A 17,197-nucleotide genomic window follows, 5' to 3' on the forward strand; every position below is an offset into this window, starting at 1 on the left:
TGCATATGGCCATGTCTGAACTGGGGTGGCAGAGTGAGCTAAAGAACGGTGATGGATTAAACCCAGATCTGTTGACTGGGGGTGAGTGTTTGATTGGTTCAGATGCTCCGTCCATCACCACCCCTTTTTGTACCACATTATTACTTAAGGCAGACTGTTTTCTCTTCCATTTTTGCTTTCCTTAGGTACATTTAGAGATTCCTAATACATGCTGCTTGTCCAACAATTTGACAAAAGATTTGAAAAGCTTGTTATTCAATGTCACTGGTTGCACTAAACTTCATTGCAGTACACCACTGATGCATCTTGTTTGAATAATTAGCACATTTTGTGTTTTTTTTAATGATGTAGATGACAGATGCTGTAGAAGTACAAAATATGTGGTCTCAATCCAACTTCTTGCTCAAGTACTACCTGCACAGAATAGGCACTGCACAAGTTTAAGATCTTTATCTCTTTGGAGACATATGTTAGATATGAGTGTGATTTCTGAGCAAACTGTCCAAAGAATGTGAAACTGTTGGTTGTGCAAAGGTTGCGCTTGCTCCTCTGCTAAACTGAGTGCATCAGCCATTTCTGTCACACGACCTGCCAGAGCAGCGAAGTAGCCCATGCCAAGGTGAAAGCCGGCTTCTTTTGCTGACACCTTCACAAGAGACTTTACCACCCAGAACAGCGTAGAAATGTGTCTTCTCGTCAATATATCACAGCTCAGCGCTCCTCAAAGGTAATGCGCAGAGTAGAGGGCAAGGATCATCATTATAGTAGCATCTCGTGCGTACAGCGAATCAAAAAGCTGCTGCAGGAACCATGTTCCACAGATCAAGGGAGACACATTGATGATAAAATAAATGCACGGGCCATCATTTTCAGAGCAGTGCTACTACCAAATCAGAATCTATATTTATTAGGAGGTTTTGCTCCTTTACCCATCCTTCTGTATTCTTAATTTGGGACTGCTTCCTGAAGTTTCTTCAGTCCTATTCTTGAACAATTAGCTAGATTAAGTCTTTGGACAGAAACTATTCCCAAGCATGTATGTACATCAATGTTTTATTGTAAAAAAGAAACAACATAAAGCTATTGGTTTTCACGTACACATGTCCCTGTGGAACACCCTCTTTTTATCGTCTGTAACTCCATATTTTATTGCAAGGATTAGCATTGTTGTACAAAGAAAATATTTTTTCTGATGGCTTACATTATGCAAAATATGAAGAAGGAGCTGAAAATGACAGAACCTCCTACTGTGTACACCGATGTGCCTGAGTGAAGGCTGCCCCTTCCATTAGACATGAAAGACCTGGGTGATTTTATGGGGTTTTGGGGTGCAAAACAAGGCTCTTTTGAGTCAGAGCCCGTATTTAGGAATACAAACAGATTCTGTACTATTTATAATCCAACTTGGATTTTTATCTAGAACTATAGGTCTCAAACAAACCAGGGGCGGCTTCTCCATTTGAGAGGTGTAGAGTCTCACCACTACCCAAAATATCCCAAGAAAGCCACAGAGATAAAAATTAAAAAAAAGTGGTAATAAAGGTAAGTTATTGCCATTTTCAATTTTCATCCTCCCATCCCGAACCGAGTGTTAGGATGGGGTGGGGCTTGTTGCGTGGTAGTGTCAAGATGGGGTAGGCTGCCTGGGCGTTTTTTAAAGTGCGTGTGTCCCAGACGTGCCCACTTTGAATGCTCTAATGCAACAGTTTTAAGACAATTAGAGCAAGTGCCGGACTCCAGTGTCCTCGGCAGAAGTGAGAGAGGCTGCTTCCTCCAATCCTGGCACTGCTCTCATGCTGCCTGAGAGCAGCGCCAGGATTGGTTAACTTAGATGTTGAGGGTCCCATGCTGGAGGATAAGACGAGAAGATGAAAACCGGACCAGAACATGGAGGACGTTCATGCAGATAAGTGAGTTTAAAAAAAATATATATATATTTAATGTGTCCCCCGCCCCTTTGCCTGTCCCCCCACTCTCTAGTGCTGCCAGCTTCGACTGCAAACAGCATGTTAAAACACATGAAAACCATAATATGCTGCTCACGTGACATGGGTTCTGTGTTCTTCTTCCTTCTCCTGCACCCCTGGACACTTTCTTCAAGCTGCAGCCTAGTGCTGGCGGGTCGGAGGGTTGGGCGGCCAGAGCGGTCGGGGGTTTGAGATGCTGGAGCAGTCAGAGTGTACAAGACAGCAAGGGCATTCCTGTTTAACATAATGGTGCTGTGAGGTGAGCACAGATGGGGTCTCACCCTCGCAGCATCACATGATGCTAAGTCGATCTGAACTCTTTCAATCCACCTGATAACCTGAAAAAACACACTCAGCATTTCAAGGGTTACCTCTTCTTCGCTTTGTCAGAAAACGTTTTCTTCACAGCAAAACAGGCACTGACATCATTGCAAACCTATTTAAACAGTATTAAGCTGGCCTTTAGTAAAGCACTAGCCATTCCTGAATCAAACGTTAATTGACATTAAGTAAACAAAAACTTATGAAACGTAGGTGATTTTTTTAATATTCAGCAAAACATATATTTGTCCTAAACCCTTTACAGGTTTATAATCATATTTTCTGAAAAATAAAATGATTTGTTGTTAGCAGAGCCTGATCTTGGTTGGAGCTAATACAATCACTACACGGTGTAAAACTACTTCTTTTCAGTACACACTACATTTCGTACCCGTTTATTATGCTACTCCATGCTTTTAACTTATTGTGAGACTCCTTCACTCTCGCTCCCTTACGAAGAACTGACATGAACAGGCATTAAAACAAACAACTGAAATGTGTTCTCCACCAGAAACACGACAAATGTGGCTTTCAATCTTGTTCAGAGTAAATGGCACTGGGGACACTGTGTAGTGCAGCAGCATCAACTCTGCTATTCAACAAAATGTGATTCTGTTGTAATCACTGGTCAAAAGCGTGATACATTGAGCATTTGCTGTGGAAATTGAGGTTTGTAATACAGTGAAAGCCCTTAAAACCAACAAACTGGGCAGTTCGAAAAAAAGACTTTGATATTTGCAGCAAAACTGGAACACAAGTTGTTCCCCAAATTGTTTATTAAAACAACTTCAAATGACTCCTAAAGGGTGCACTGTTGCAAATTGTGATCACATATGTGGTGCGCAGTTTATGTTCTCCTCAGGTTGTGCGGCCACTGACATCTGAGGGCGAGCAGAGGACCACGGAACAAAGATGGAGATCGCAGGGCCTGCAAGAGGTTATGAGTAAACACAAAAGAGGGCTGCTGGTGCAGGGGCCTAACACAGGCCCCCTGCAGCCCCTGAGGTGCGGGGGCCCCCCTAGCTGCTGGGGGCCCCCACAGCACAGCACTCAGGCCTTAGAGCTCTGGATTAAATCCGTAGCTTGGACCCTCTGTGTACCTTGCAGGGCTCTCTCAACTTTTGCTACCCACTGTGCTGGTGCATGGCAGTGAAGCTGCTATTGCCTGTACTCCAGCGGCCCTCTTTTGTGTTTACTGAGGGTCTCGGGGAGGCCGCTGCGAACAAGGCAGCTGTGTTGGGCTTGAGGGGGCCATGAAAAAGGTCCGCGAGCTGTCAAGGAAGTTCTACTGGGCCACTGGTGGCCCGCGGACAGTACTCTCAGTACCACGGCCCTAGTTGCTACAGTCATAGCTATAGTAAATGATGTGCTGAAGAACAGGAATGAATGGTGGTGCATATAGATTTGGACCTGAAGGCGACAGTGATAATAATTTTTGGTGTGTTGGAGTTCTATGCTAACTATTTCAATGTGCATTGTTTCCTCACTTTGTAAAGTCATCAGTACAGTATCACCGAGCTCAGTGATCTTCCCAGGAAATCAAATGTGGGCAGGGAGTCTTCCATTTTTGGAAGGCAGTAGAAAAACGACTGCTTTTACACAGCAAATTCAACTAATCTAAAAAAAGCTGCTGTATGAAGGACAAGATGTTGCACTTAACGTAAGGGATCTAGGCAGATCATTCTACGCTTCCTTCACCTATCGGGCCTTTTCACCAAGGTAAATTCCATCATAAATGTTTATTATTGCACAAATTGGCTTTACTTACGCCTGTCCAGAAATAATAAAGGGTTACCTGGTAAGAGTAAACCCATTTACACGTGCTCATATCTCTGCCACAAGTATGGTGGTACAGTTAGCTTTTGAAGTGTACACTCATAAACATGGCTGTTTGCCAGCATTCACCAACTCCTCCCCTTCCACCATGGAAATGGCCGAAAATGTACTTCCCTTCCACAGTGGGAAGGACAAAAAAAATCATTCTTACATTTATAGCGGGTTTTTCGGACAAGTTTTCTCCATTTCCACTGAGAAAATGTTTTACTTGTGTGTTTTCACATGGGGATCCCGTATGGAGAATAAGGCTGTTACATTACCTATTCCCACTCCAATCTAAACCAATTTGTGGAAGGCGTTGAACACTAAAGGGGTGACATTTACTATTCCCCTTCCAATCTATACCAATTTAAGGAATGTGTTGAACAGCTTAAACCCCCTAGACCCCCCTGAGAGATGCCGACACTTCAGACTCACTGCCCCCCAACCACACCAGCCCTGCTCTCCTGGAACCACATTAACGATGATGACATCGTCAAAACCATGAACACCATATATTCCGGAACACCATCTGACCCCTGACCCCACCATACCTCAACTAAGCGAGCTCCATCAACAGGAAACAGGCAACTTATCCACTTCCTAGAGGAGAACAACATCCTGGACTCATCCCAATACAGTTTCCGCAGCAACCACAGCACCAAAACCGCCCTCATCGCCTCCACCTATGACATCAGGGCCCTGCTAGACAATGGCGAAACCGGGGCCCTCATCCTCCTGGACCTCTCAGCCACCTTCGACACCGTCTGCCACCACACCCTACGCACACGCCTCCACGACGCAGGGATCCACAACAAATCCCTGGACTGGATCACCTCCTTCCTTGCCAGCAGAACCCAGAGAGTCCGCCTCCCCCCATTCCAATCCAAAGCCACCAAGATCACCTGCGGTGTACCCCAAGGATCATCCCTCAGCCCGACCCTCTTTAACATCTACATGGCACCGCTCCCCAACGTCGTCCGATCGCACGACCTCAACATCGTCTCGTATGCCGACAACACACAGCTGATCCTCTCCCTCACTAAAGACCTGGCCACAGCCAAAACCAACCTCCATGAAGGAATAAAGGCCGTCGCAGAATGGATGAGGACCAGTTGCCTGAATCTGAACTCTGACAAGACGGAGGTCCTCATCCTCGGCTCCACCCCCTCCGCCTGGAACGACTCCTGGTGGCCGGCCACGCTGGGAGTCGCACTGCCACCCACCAACCACGCACGCACCCTAGGGTTCATCCTGGACTCTACACTATCTATGACCCAGCAAGTCAACACTGTCTTCTTCTCCTGCTTCAACACCCTCTGCATGCTTCGCAAGATCTACAGATGGAACCCCACTGGAACCAGAAGGATGGTCACCCAAGCCCTCGTCAGCAGTAGGCTGGACTACGGCAACGCCCTCTAAGCGGGAACCGCAGCCTTACTCCAGAGAAGACTTCAACGCATACAGAACGCCTCCTCTCGCCTCATCCTCGACATCCCCCGGCACAACCACATCACTGCCCACCTTAAAGACCTGCACTGGCTCCCCGTCAACAAGAGGATCACCTTCAAACTCCTCACCCACGCGCACAAAGCATTCTGCAATACCTCAACCTCACCTTCTACACCCCGAACCGCCAGGTTCGCTATGCTGCCCTCGCCCTCGCCACTGTTCCACACATCCAAGGAACGACCACTGGTGACAGATCATTCTCTCACCTTGCTGCCAAGACATGGAACACTCTCCCTACCCATCTGCGACACACCCAGGACCTGCTGACCTTCAGAAGACTTCTCAAGACCTGGCTGTTCGATCAGTAGCAGCACCCCCCCCCCCTTTTTTTAGCACCTTGAGACCCTCTTTGGTGAGTAGTGTGCTCTATAAATGCTTGATTGATTGATTGACAGTAAAGGGATGACATTTACGATTCCTACTCCAATCTGTTCCAATTTGTCAAATGTGTTGGCAGCTGTGGCCAGTGCAGGCAAGAGCGGCGGGGTGGTGAGGACGTGTTGGGGGGGGGGGGGTATTCGACAGGCAACCACAAGGGAAAATTTAAAAAATGACTAATTTTCGCTCGTCATAGTCCACCGAAATCCCTGCCCCACACGGCTCCACTGCTCTTACCTGCATGGGCCGCGGCTGAGTGTTGGATACTAAAGGCGTGACATTAACTATTCCAACTCCAATCTAACCAATTTCAGGAAGGTGTTGGACACTCAAGGGATGACATTTACTATTCCCACTTCAATCTAAACCAATTTGTTCCAGGCATTGGAAAGTAATAGTGTGACATTTAATAATCTCACTTCAATCTAAGTCGATTTGAAAAAGGTGTTGGACGCTAAAGAGTTGAATTTTACTATATGCACTTCAATATAAATAAATTTAAACAAGGTAATACATATTGAATAACTGTACAATTAATACCACATACTCATGTCTAAAAAAATGACCCTAAACTACAAAGCTATATATAGAAATGTATATACTAAAATAAAAATATATATGTTTATTACTATTAATAATTAAAGTATTTAAAAAAAATCCTAACATTAGAAACTGTAAATTATAAAATAATCAGCAATTATGCCAATTTTAAAAATGATAAAATATTTACATCATAAAACGTACTATTTTACAAAACAATCGAAATATTACATTTTAATAACACTTTTGCTATATATTTAAAAATTGTATTTTAAAAAAGATTGTTTTGCCATTACTATATAGTAATAAAAATGAACATTAAAATGTGTAAAAAAGTTAATACAGAATACATTTGAATAAAATCCACAGATACAATAAAACACAGTACAATAAAAACATTACATACTAATTATAACTTACAAATGATATTACATACACCCATGTTTACTACATCACTATTTTTTACAACATTAAAAATAACACTAAAAATAAAATGTTTACATTCTATATTCTTGTCGATGATATTTTCAATGTCACAATATTCTTGACACAATATATGTTTTCAACATTCTGTCCAAACACCCTATAGGAGGGTAGGGTCATGCTACCCATCATTCAAATGTGTAGAGTTGCGCTTTGGGTTGTCCAAGTGAAGTGTATAACTTTGTACAGTTTCAAAGGGCTTTGTCCTCTTGCCATTAAAATGAGGACCATTGTTTTTCCTAAGACTGCTGTGATTGCTGGAAGGGGGTTGTGGTATTCTGCATGTGTTATGTCACATAGAACACCTGCTGTCCATGGTTCCTGATAGAACGATATGTCGAGGAAAGGGCTGTTGGAAAAAGCAGGAGAAAGCTAAAGATGTATCGGGGTGGATGGAGTGTCTTATGCCAATAAATTGCACCTGTTTTTACATACACTTTGCTGGTGTGTGTCTTCGAGAGGATTCATGGTACAGTGGTCAACTTGTTTAAATACATTAGGACCATGTAATATGCCTCTTCTCTATGTGATCAAACATTGCAAACCTTGGAGTCTCCACTGTTAGAGTTATAATGATGGCTACCATTGCTTTCTACCAGAACCTTTTGAAACATTTTCACATGGTCAACACAGACATTGTGTCTGGCACAGGCACAATAATAAGTGCAAGCCTCTCTGTGACTGATGCATACTGTCTCATAAATTTCATTACTGCACTGGAGGCTAGCATTATGCAATAACTCTTTCTTTAATGCCACTGCAGCAGCTTAAAGTCAGACATTACATCAGAACTAAAATATTCCAGCATTAGAACACACAGCCTGTATTTATTCCTCTTGGTTAGAAGCCTCTTCCTCTTTTAAATGCTACTTGTAGGAAATTGTATTACTGTTGAAGTGGGTGAAATCCTACTCAAGCCACAACCACAATTCTTTTCAGGGTAAAGTCACAAGCAAACCCCAAATTAACATGTGATTAACCTTCTGGTAGCTTGGCACAAATGCAGTCAGGCTTAACTTAGAGGCAATGTGTACAGTATTTATGCAGCTTTTCAAGCAGTAATAAAGGGAAAACACAACACAAGAAAAACACAAACTAATTTAGAAAAATGTAGTACACTTTAATAAATTATATAAGACCAATATGACAAAAATCGAATCAATAGAACTGGAGATATGCAGTTTTAAAGATTTATGGTAAGTATGGGGCCTAAAAGCACAAAGCGCCACTCGCAGTTAGTTGGTCATGCTGGACTGGGTAAAGGTCACAAATTCAGACCAACCATGATGGAGCACGAGTTGGATACAGGGACCAGGTTAGTCCCACTGAAAAGTTACCTTCAGAAGACCAGTGCAAAGAGTTCCGTTGGCAGTGGAAGGAGCCAAGAGAAGCAGGGAGAGTGTTGCTGAAGATCGTCGAAGTAGCAAGAAAAGCAGTCCGAGTGTTCCGGACGGTCATTCCTGTAGCACGAAGATCCTATCAAGCATCATGGAGGGTCTTGCTGGAGCTTCGAGTTGGCAGTCACCGTGGGCTGTCGATGATGTTACATGAAGTGCAGATCTCGGGTTGCTGGGTGTCGCTGGCAGTCGCTGTTGCGTGAAGAGTTGGGTTCACCGGAGCTTCACATTGATGGGCCACACAGGCGGCAAGATCTTGGCATGAACAGGACAGTTTATGATTGCGAAGAGCTCAAAACTTCTCCTTTTCTCAGAAATGGAGCTAAACTGATCCCACATCAAGGGTCCAGAATATGAGAGGCATCTCTTGGGGATGAAGAACTCACTCCAGCAGAGGCCAATAGGGCTCGAGCAGGTTCAGTTGACGGTCCAGTCAGCAGGTCAGCTGGGCAGATGCAAGGAGGTCTACGAAGCTTGTTATGTCCCTATAGCTCAGAAAAGGAGGTCAGTCTGCTGACCCTTGGAGTCCCTTCAGCCTGGGATGAAGGGTGCAGGCCCAGTCTTCTTTCTCAGCAGGCATGGTAGCAGAGTAGAAGGACAGAAAAGTAGCAGTACTTCTGGCAGCAGAGCATCACAGCAGTCCTTGTACTGTAGTATTCACAGGTCCAGAGGTGTGCTGAAGAATTGGGTCTAAGGGTCCGGTATTTACAGCTTCTTTGAGGAAACAAAATACTAGTGTCAAAACCTTTACTGCGTGTGCTAGGCAGAGCCTTTGTGATGTGCAAGTGCGGTAGATGACAGCTCCTCCACCTCATCAAGTCAGCGATGGCCCATCCAGCCAACAGCTAATCCCCTTTTGTCTCACTGTCTGGGGGCAGTTCACAAAGAGCAACTGCCAGCAATACCTTGTCATGCTACCCAGGATAAATGGCTGCAGGCACCAAATGGTTGTGACAAGAAAAGAACAACTTTCTAAAGTGCCATTTTCAGAATTGTGACTTAAAAACTGACTTTACCATTAAAGAGGGTTTAATATTGCAATTCTATAGACACCAAACTCGACATTCCCACCTACTCCCATTTGAAAGTTATCATGTATTAAATGTAATAAGTTAACCCAATGTTACCCTATGGAAGAAGCAAGCCTTGCTGTAGGGAAAAATCAATTTAAGTGTTTTTCACTACCAGGACATGTAAAAGTTAAAAGTACATGTCCAACTTTTTCAATACACTGCACGCTCCACTATGGGCTGCTTAGGGCCTTCTTTAGGGGGGGCTTATATGTATTAAAAAGAAAGGTTTAGGCCTGGAAAAAGGTTTATTTTGTGAGGTCAAAATGGCACTTTAAACTGCGCTGTGGATAAGACAGGCTGTTTTAAAGCTGCAGCAGGCTTCAATCTGGAGATGTAATGTGTATTTGTTTTCATTCTCTGTAACATTGTGTAGCCTAATGTAAAGTGCTCTGATACCTACGGGTCTAGCCAGCACTATATATAACTCATAAATAACGTTCCTTTGAACTTCTGTTAGACCTTCAATGACGTCCCATGGGCGACAAAACTGTTTGTACTCACCTTGATACACAACCAACCGTGGCTGATGCCCGGTGGAGCTATCATATGCAGCTGAAGAGGAGTCTGGCCCTGGTTTCATCCCCTCAGCCATCACCTACCCAGCCGGACATCTGACATTGCTTTCCTCATTTTTCCCGTTGTGTATTTCCTCCCTTCCCCTCCTCCTCCCTCCTCCCTCTGTGACTCTTTGATTTGATTTAAGTGTTGTAACTATGTAACCTGTAACTCGCTGTAACTCATGTAAATCGCTCTGATACCTCTGGGTCTAGTAGCGCTATATAAAACTTTATAAATGAAAAAATAAATAAATCTTTCAGGGCTGGGAAGACGTGGTCGAATTTCTTAATTTGTGTGACCATTTTGGCTGCTGAGTTGAGAGTGGTTCTGATGGGCGGAGGTCTAATTGTCTATTTTATTTTTTTGAACATGGTTATGTAGAAAGGATGCAAACCAGCATAGAACTACACCATTTGCACCAATTCTTTTTTATGGGAATCCAAGAGGAGCTTGTGGTCGACTGTGTTGAAGGCCGCCTATAGATCTAGGAGAATGAGTAGGCAGCATTTGTATGTATCCAGGGACTTGCGTACGTCTTTATTATGTTCAGAATGGCTGTTTCTGTGCTGAATCCTTTTCTAAAGCCCTAATGCTGGAGTTCCAGGAGATTGATGTGTTGGTTAAGCTGTGCAAGAACGCATCTCTCTAGAGTTTTGGCTCGTAAGGGGAGATTGAAAACTGGTCTGAGGTTATTGAGGCCATTCGGGTCTGCTCCCGGTTTTTTGATTCTTGGCGTTTCTTGACCGAGTTTGAGACAGTCTGGCATCATACCAGTTTTCAGTGAGCTATTTATTATCCTAGTCCAGAGGGGTGTTAGGGCGTGGTTGAGTTATTTGCCAGAGAGGCTGGAAGTGGGTCCTCAAAGTGGGAGGAGAGTTTGAACAGAGCCAGCAGAGAAGATATGTTTTACTCCGTGACTGGGTTGAACATCTTCCAGCTTCTCTGGTTTGTGTGAGACCCTAAGGTTTGGAAGCTCTCAATGTTCTCCTGAGGGGTGATTGCTGCTGGGGAGGGCCTGGAGTGAGAAAGGGGTTGATGTCTTCACTTCTGGGGGCAGGGTCCCCGCTTGAGGGCTGGTTGTGTTGAGGAAGAGCTCTTTGTGATTTTATCATTGAAGAAGGTTACGCACTTTTCACATCATTCTTTGGATATTTTTATGGCTGGCTTGGTGATTTGTTGATTGATGATGTTAAAGAGCTCTTTTGGGTGGTTTTGTCATTATCTAGAGGTTTGCTGAAGAAGGTGAATTTGTCATTCATTATATATTTTTTTGATGTTTCTGCGTTCCCTTCTGAGCGGGTCCAGGTGGTCTGTGGATGGACTCGACTCGAGGAGTGTTTCTCACCTTCTTCAGTTTCAGAGTTGCTATTTGGCCACGGATGGAGGACATTGTTAAGTTGTAGTGGGTGGTGATTTCAGTTGTTGAGAGATTTTCTGATGGGGGGTCAACAGAGACACCATTATTTCTTCAAGTTTTACAAAAAACAAGGGAACCCTAAAGGTATGTCGCAGGGACCTTGGGCAGTATCATATTATACACAACATTGGTCCCTACATGTGGACAGGATAAATTGCAATTTATCCTGTCCACATGTAGGGACCAATTTTGTGTATAATATTATTTCTTCAAGGTCTTGTAGCGGAGCTCGTCTAATGTTTCTCTTTCATTGTAGGTTTTTTTTGCGTACAAGTTGGGAGGGGAGATGCCTTGTTGATGTGAAATAAGATTGGTGATGATATATCCAGTTGCACAATTAGGATGTTGGGTGAAACTTCAAAACCAGCCCAGGAGGCTTGTTTCTGGTCCCAGAGGACGTGACCTGGCAGTTTGGCTGGACTGAGGCCATAGGGAGCAGGGTCAGACTGCTTTCCATAAGTCTGGGTTTAAACTGGAATGGCATGGGGAGCAACAGAACAATGGATTTATGCTTGACATTGTTCATCAATTGGCCATCAATTGTTCTTTTTGCATGAGCCCTTGTAGTAGTCTTTCTAGTTGATTCTCTATGCACCTTAGTCGTTCATTTTATTTGTGCATTGGCTTTTGCGCGGAGGGAGTGTGGGTGGGTCATTTTTTGTTGTGCTGGGGGAGGCTGTTTCTAGTCTGTGCCACTGAATTGGAGAGTCGCTTTGTGTTGTGTGAGGTGGGGTTGATCATAGTCCTTGAGTGCATGCCGGTGTGAGCTGGAGCCAGGGAGTTAGTGGGTGAGCAGTTGGAGGTGTTGTTTAGTTCTTTGTTAATAGCGATGGGACTGGTGGGTGAGTCACGTCTTCTCTTTGGGATGATATCCTCAATCCATTGGTGTGCGCAGAAGGTAGGCAGTGTGGGCTGGGATCATGAACTGCTTTGTCTACATTTGAGAAGTCTGGGAGGGAGGGGAAAGGTGTGAGCACTGTGTGGGGGAGTGGGTGAGGGAAGAATTGGAGGGCTGGGGGATGGGATTGAAGGAGCGAGCTGACCTAAGCTGGTGTTGTGAGGTGAGCTAGTGGGTGGGGGCACCATATTTTGCGATCCAGGGGTAGTCATGCGGATCAGTGACCTCCCTGTTACATTGGGTTCTGTCCTGACTGGGGTGGGAGCAAGGTGTATTGTGAGGGAGTGAACTGAATTTGTGGTGTGAATCGTGAGGGTTTCACTGAGGTGAAAGCAGGGTTGGATTGGGATTCAAAATCGGCCAAGGCACGTTAAAAAAAAGGGGCCCGCATTTACACATTGCCTTTCCTCTAAACACTGCTTCGGTGACATTTTATTTAAAAAAAGGGGAGGGGGGAGATAAAAGAAATGCACGGATTCGCTTACACAGGTGACTGAAAACAAGTGAGGCCACTTCTACTCAGGCCCCCTGCCCTGCTAGGTATGCATACATTAATGGGCCGGCCCAGCGAGAGAAAGAAAGTGACACCTCTGCCTGTTGCAACACGTGAGGTAATGAGCGCCCATCTGCCTCCAGAAAGGCCACTCAGACACCCACTGGGCCGCTGTCTGTATCCGAACAACAGCGACACCACCCAAATCTGCCCCCCAGACTGCTCCAAAAAGCAGTCCACAGTTGGAACTCAGCACCGGCCCCTCGGCCATTGCCCGAGTGCCCGCGTTACCAATCTGATGCTGGGTGAGAGTGAGTGGTAGGGGAGGGCATGGGGTTTGTGGTGTGACTCTCTAGTGTTTTATTTTGTTTTGTGCTCTGTGGGGAGAGTGGCTGGAGGGGAATAGATGTACAGCCTTGATATGGTGTTTTTTGCATGGGGAATTCGGATTAAAAAATGCGTAGGCTGGCATCATTGACTTGTATAATGATGGTCCCGCTTTTGAAGATGGTCGAGGTGACTTAGCCTTTAAACATGGGCGAGTTAGAGATTGTTCTTTTGCGTCCGTGTGGGGTGTTAGTGGCTTCAATAATGTGCAGGTATTTTTCTAAAGTTATATGTTTTACCACTTTACTAGAGACTTACAAGTAAATGAAATCTGCCACTTGCGCGCAAGTCAATTTTACCATGTTTTAGGGAATGAGCACACTCACTTTAACACTAGTTAGCAGAGGTAAAGTGTACAGAGTCCAAAGGCCAACAAAACAAGATCAGCAAACAAATGGAGGGGTGAGGCAAAGGTTTTGAGAGAAGAGCACCCTAAGGATGACTGGTCTAACACGTGTCCCCCAAGCTGAAAGTGGGGAGAGCTACCTAATCTCCTGGGGGTTCTCTTTACTATTGCAGAAGAACCTGGAGAGACCATCAGCCTTGGCGTGGTCTGACCCACGACGATATTCACCATAAAGTCTATTCCCTGTAGGAACATGGGCCTCCTCAACAGCTTGGAATTTTCACCCCTCATTTGCATGACAATCTGGGGGGCCTGTGGTCTTCTGAACCCGGAAGTGAGTTGCAAAAAGGTATGGTCTCAGCTTCTTTAGTGCCCAGACCATAGCAAAGGCCTTCCTCTCAATAGCACTACACCTCTGTTTCCAGGGAAGTAACCTCCAAATAAGGAATGGTACAGGTTGGGCTGGGCCCTCCTCATTTAACTTTGCAAAGACAGCCCCTACACACAGTACCCTGATATATCTGCCACTGCCTGGCTTTGATAGTGAGGCACCTCCTGGAGGCAGTACAGGACTTCCTCCCAGCTGGAGATGAAGACAGCTTTGTCATCTAGGTAAGAGGCACAGAATGCCTCATTCTCAGCCAGAACCCTGTTCGCCAACTCTGAAAGGTGGCATGGGCATTCTTTAAGCCAGAGGGGATCACCCTGAATTAGAAGTGGCCCTCTGGCATTAATAATGCTGACCTACCTTTTGCTCCCTTAGTCAGAGCAATCTGCTAGTATCCTGATGTGAGATCAAACACACTGAGGGATTTGACAGCACTTAACCTGTCTGTGAGCTTATCAGCTCTGGGGATGGGGTGAGCATCAGTCTTGGTGACTGAATTGAGCCCTGTAGTCCACACCGAACAAGTTCTGGAGTGGCTCCCGCTGGGGGCAGCCTTGGTTACCAGCACCCCTGTACTGGACCAGTGAGTGCTGTAGGGCTCCATTACCCCTAATGCCAGCATCTTGAAGACGTCCTCCTTGATGCTCACTCACACCTTGTCCTACAACTTGTAAATGTGTTCTTCACAAGCATACTGTCTCCATTATCTATGTCATGGGTATACAATTCCTCTTGTGGGCCTGTCCAACAGTATTAGAGAGCTCTGGGCTCTACAGGCTCCATGACCCACACCTACTGACCAGGCTGAAACTCTACTAGAGCGGCCTTCTGGTTTTACCCGAGTTTTACCACTTCTTGCCTGGACTTAAGATTGTCTTTTGCCTTTTTCAAGAAGCACTGCACCTGTTGATAGAGAGCCAGCATGTAGATGACCACATCCTGAGAGGGTTTCCTGGGAGCCTGCCCCCACACCTCTCTCACAAGGCTGAGAGGTCCCCTGATAGGGTGTCCATAGAGGAGTTCAGATGCGCTAAACCCAACCCTCTTCTGTGGTACCTCCCTGTAGGCAAACTGTTGGCATGACAAGAGGAAATCCCACTTCTGCCTCAAGTGCTGAGGCAATCAGATAACCATGCCCTTTAGGGTCTTACTGAATCTCTCAATAAGCCTATTTGTTTTGGGGTGATAGGGTGTGGGGGAATTTGTAGCTTACCCCACACTCATTCCATATGGACTTGAAATTGGTGTCTCTGTCACACGCCACTTCTTTGGGAAACCCCACTCGGTCAAAAATCTGCATCAAGGCCCTGGCCACTGCATGCACAGTCACCATCTTCTGAGGGATGGCCTCTGGATAGCATGTGGTGTGGTCCACCAAGATCAGAATGAACCTGTTTCTTGAGGCTGTTTTGGGGGTCCAACGGATCAACAATTTTGATGCCCAACCTTTCAAAGGGGGTGCCAGAAACAGGTTTTTCCCTGCTTCCCAGCTGGTCTGGCAGGCCGGACAAGACCTACAGAATGTATCTGAGGCTGTCTTCATCTGCGGCTAATAGAAGTGGGGACATGCCTGGCAAAGCCTCCAGATTTGCTGCCAGGGGTCTGTCTTGAGCCAACCCAAGCAGGAAGCGTGGGAAGGTCCTGTAACTCTGAGGACCACCTGCACATGGGCTGCCAGAGGTCCAGAACCCTTAGCTTCACACTATAGTAGATCAGTCTCTCAATAGATAAGGTGATGTCAAGAGATATCACCTGGTGCCTGGGCTACAGCTTACCACCTCAAGCCCTCTAGAGTTGGACACTCTTTCTGCCCTTAGCAGAATTTGTCCCTGGTGGGCCCACCCTGAACTTGCCATCCAGCAAACTCAGGCAGGTTCCCCAGGGCGGCCAAGTCCTCCTTGGTCTCAGGGGCAGCTTACTCAGGCATCCTGTCAACCTGGACTGTGGGAACTTCAGGGGTTGGTTTCCCATGCCTCTTGTCCTTCTTCTTTTTGGAAGCTGCCTGGACAATCTTCCCTGGAGTCAGACTTCCTTGACTCCCCTCTTGGGCAGCTATGAACCTTATGGTCATGAAGACCCATTCAGGCAAACCTAACATCTCCATGTGTGACCTGATCTCTTCTTCCTTACGGACAGTGTGCTCTAGATCATTGACCAAAAAACACAGTTGATGGACAGAATGCAGAACAATGTCTTACATTCACCCCAGTATAAAGATTTGGGTCTAAATCCATCATTTTTTTGCACTCCACACCACCCTAGGTCAGACAATGGCTATATGCAAATCAGCCTTGACCCTGTGCCTCATGGGAACAGTCCAGCCCGAACTACCAAGCCATGTCTTTCCCAGACCGGAATCAAGCATCCAAGGACCGGTTTCTGGCTATCAGCCTTCTTCAGCCTGGATAGCTTGACTCCAGTGATGTGGAGAGCCTGGGACTCACGTCTGAGCATACCCAGCCCACTCGGGGTGAAAATTGCAAAAAACACAGTTTATGGACAGAATGCAGAACAATGTCTTACATTCACCCCAGTACAAAGATCAGGGTCTAAATCTATCGTTTTTTTGCACTCCACACCACCCTAGGTCAGACAATGGCTGTATGCAAATCAGCCTTCACCCTGTGCCTCATGGGAACAAATTGCAAAAAACACAGTTGATGGACAGAATGTAGAACAATGTCATACATGCACCCCAGTACAAGGATCTGGGCCTAAATCCATCGTTTTTTTGCACTCCACACCACCCTGGGTTAGACACAGGCTATATGCAAATCAGCTCTGACCCTGTGCCTCATGGGAACAGTCCAGTCCGAACTACCAAGCCATGTCTTTCCCAGACCGGAATCAAGCATCCAAGGACCGGTTTCTGGCTATCAGCCTTCATCAGCCTGGATAGCTTGACTCCAGTGGTGTGGAGAGCCTGGGACTCACGTCTGAGTATACCCAGCACACTCGGGGTGAAAATTGCAAAAAACACAGTTGATGGACAGAATGTAGAACAATGTCATACATTCACCCCAGTACAAGGATCTGGGCCTAAATCCATCGTTTTTTTGCACTCTACACCACCCTGGGTTAGACACAGGCTATATGCAAATCAGCTCTGACCCTGTGCCTCATGGGAACAGTCCAGTCCGAACTACCAAGCCATGTCTTTCCCAGACCGGAATCAAGCATCCAAGGACCGGTTTCTGGCTATCAGCCTTCATCAGCCTGGATAG

This window comes from Lissotriton vulgaris, chromosome 1_1, assembly GCF_964263255.1.
Source record: "Lissotriton vulgaris chromosome 1_1, aLisVul1.2, whole genome shotgun sequence".
Classification (NCBI taxonomy): Eukaryota; Metazoa; Chordata; class Amphibia; order Caudata; family Salamandridae; genus Lissotriton; species Lissotriton vulgaris.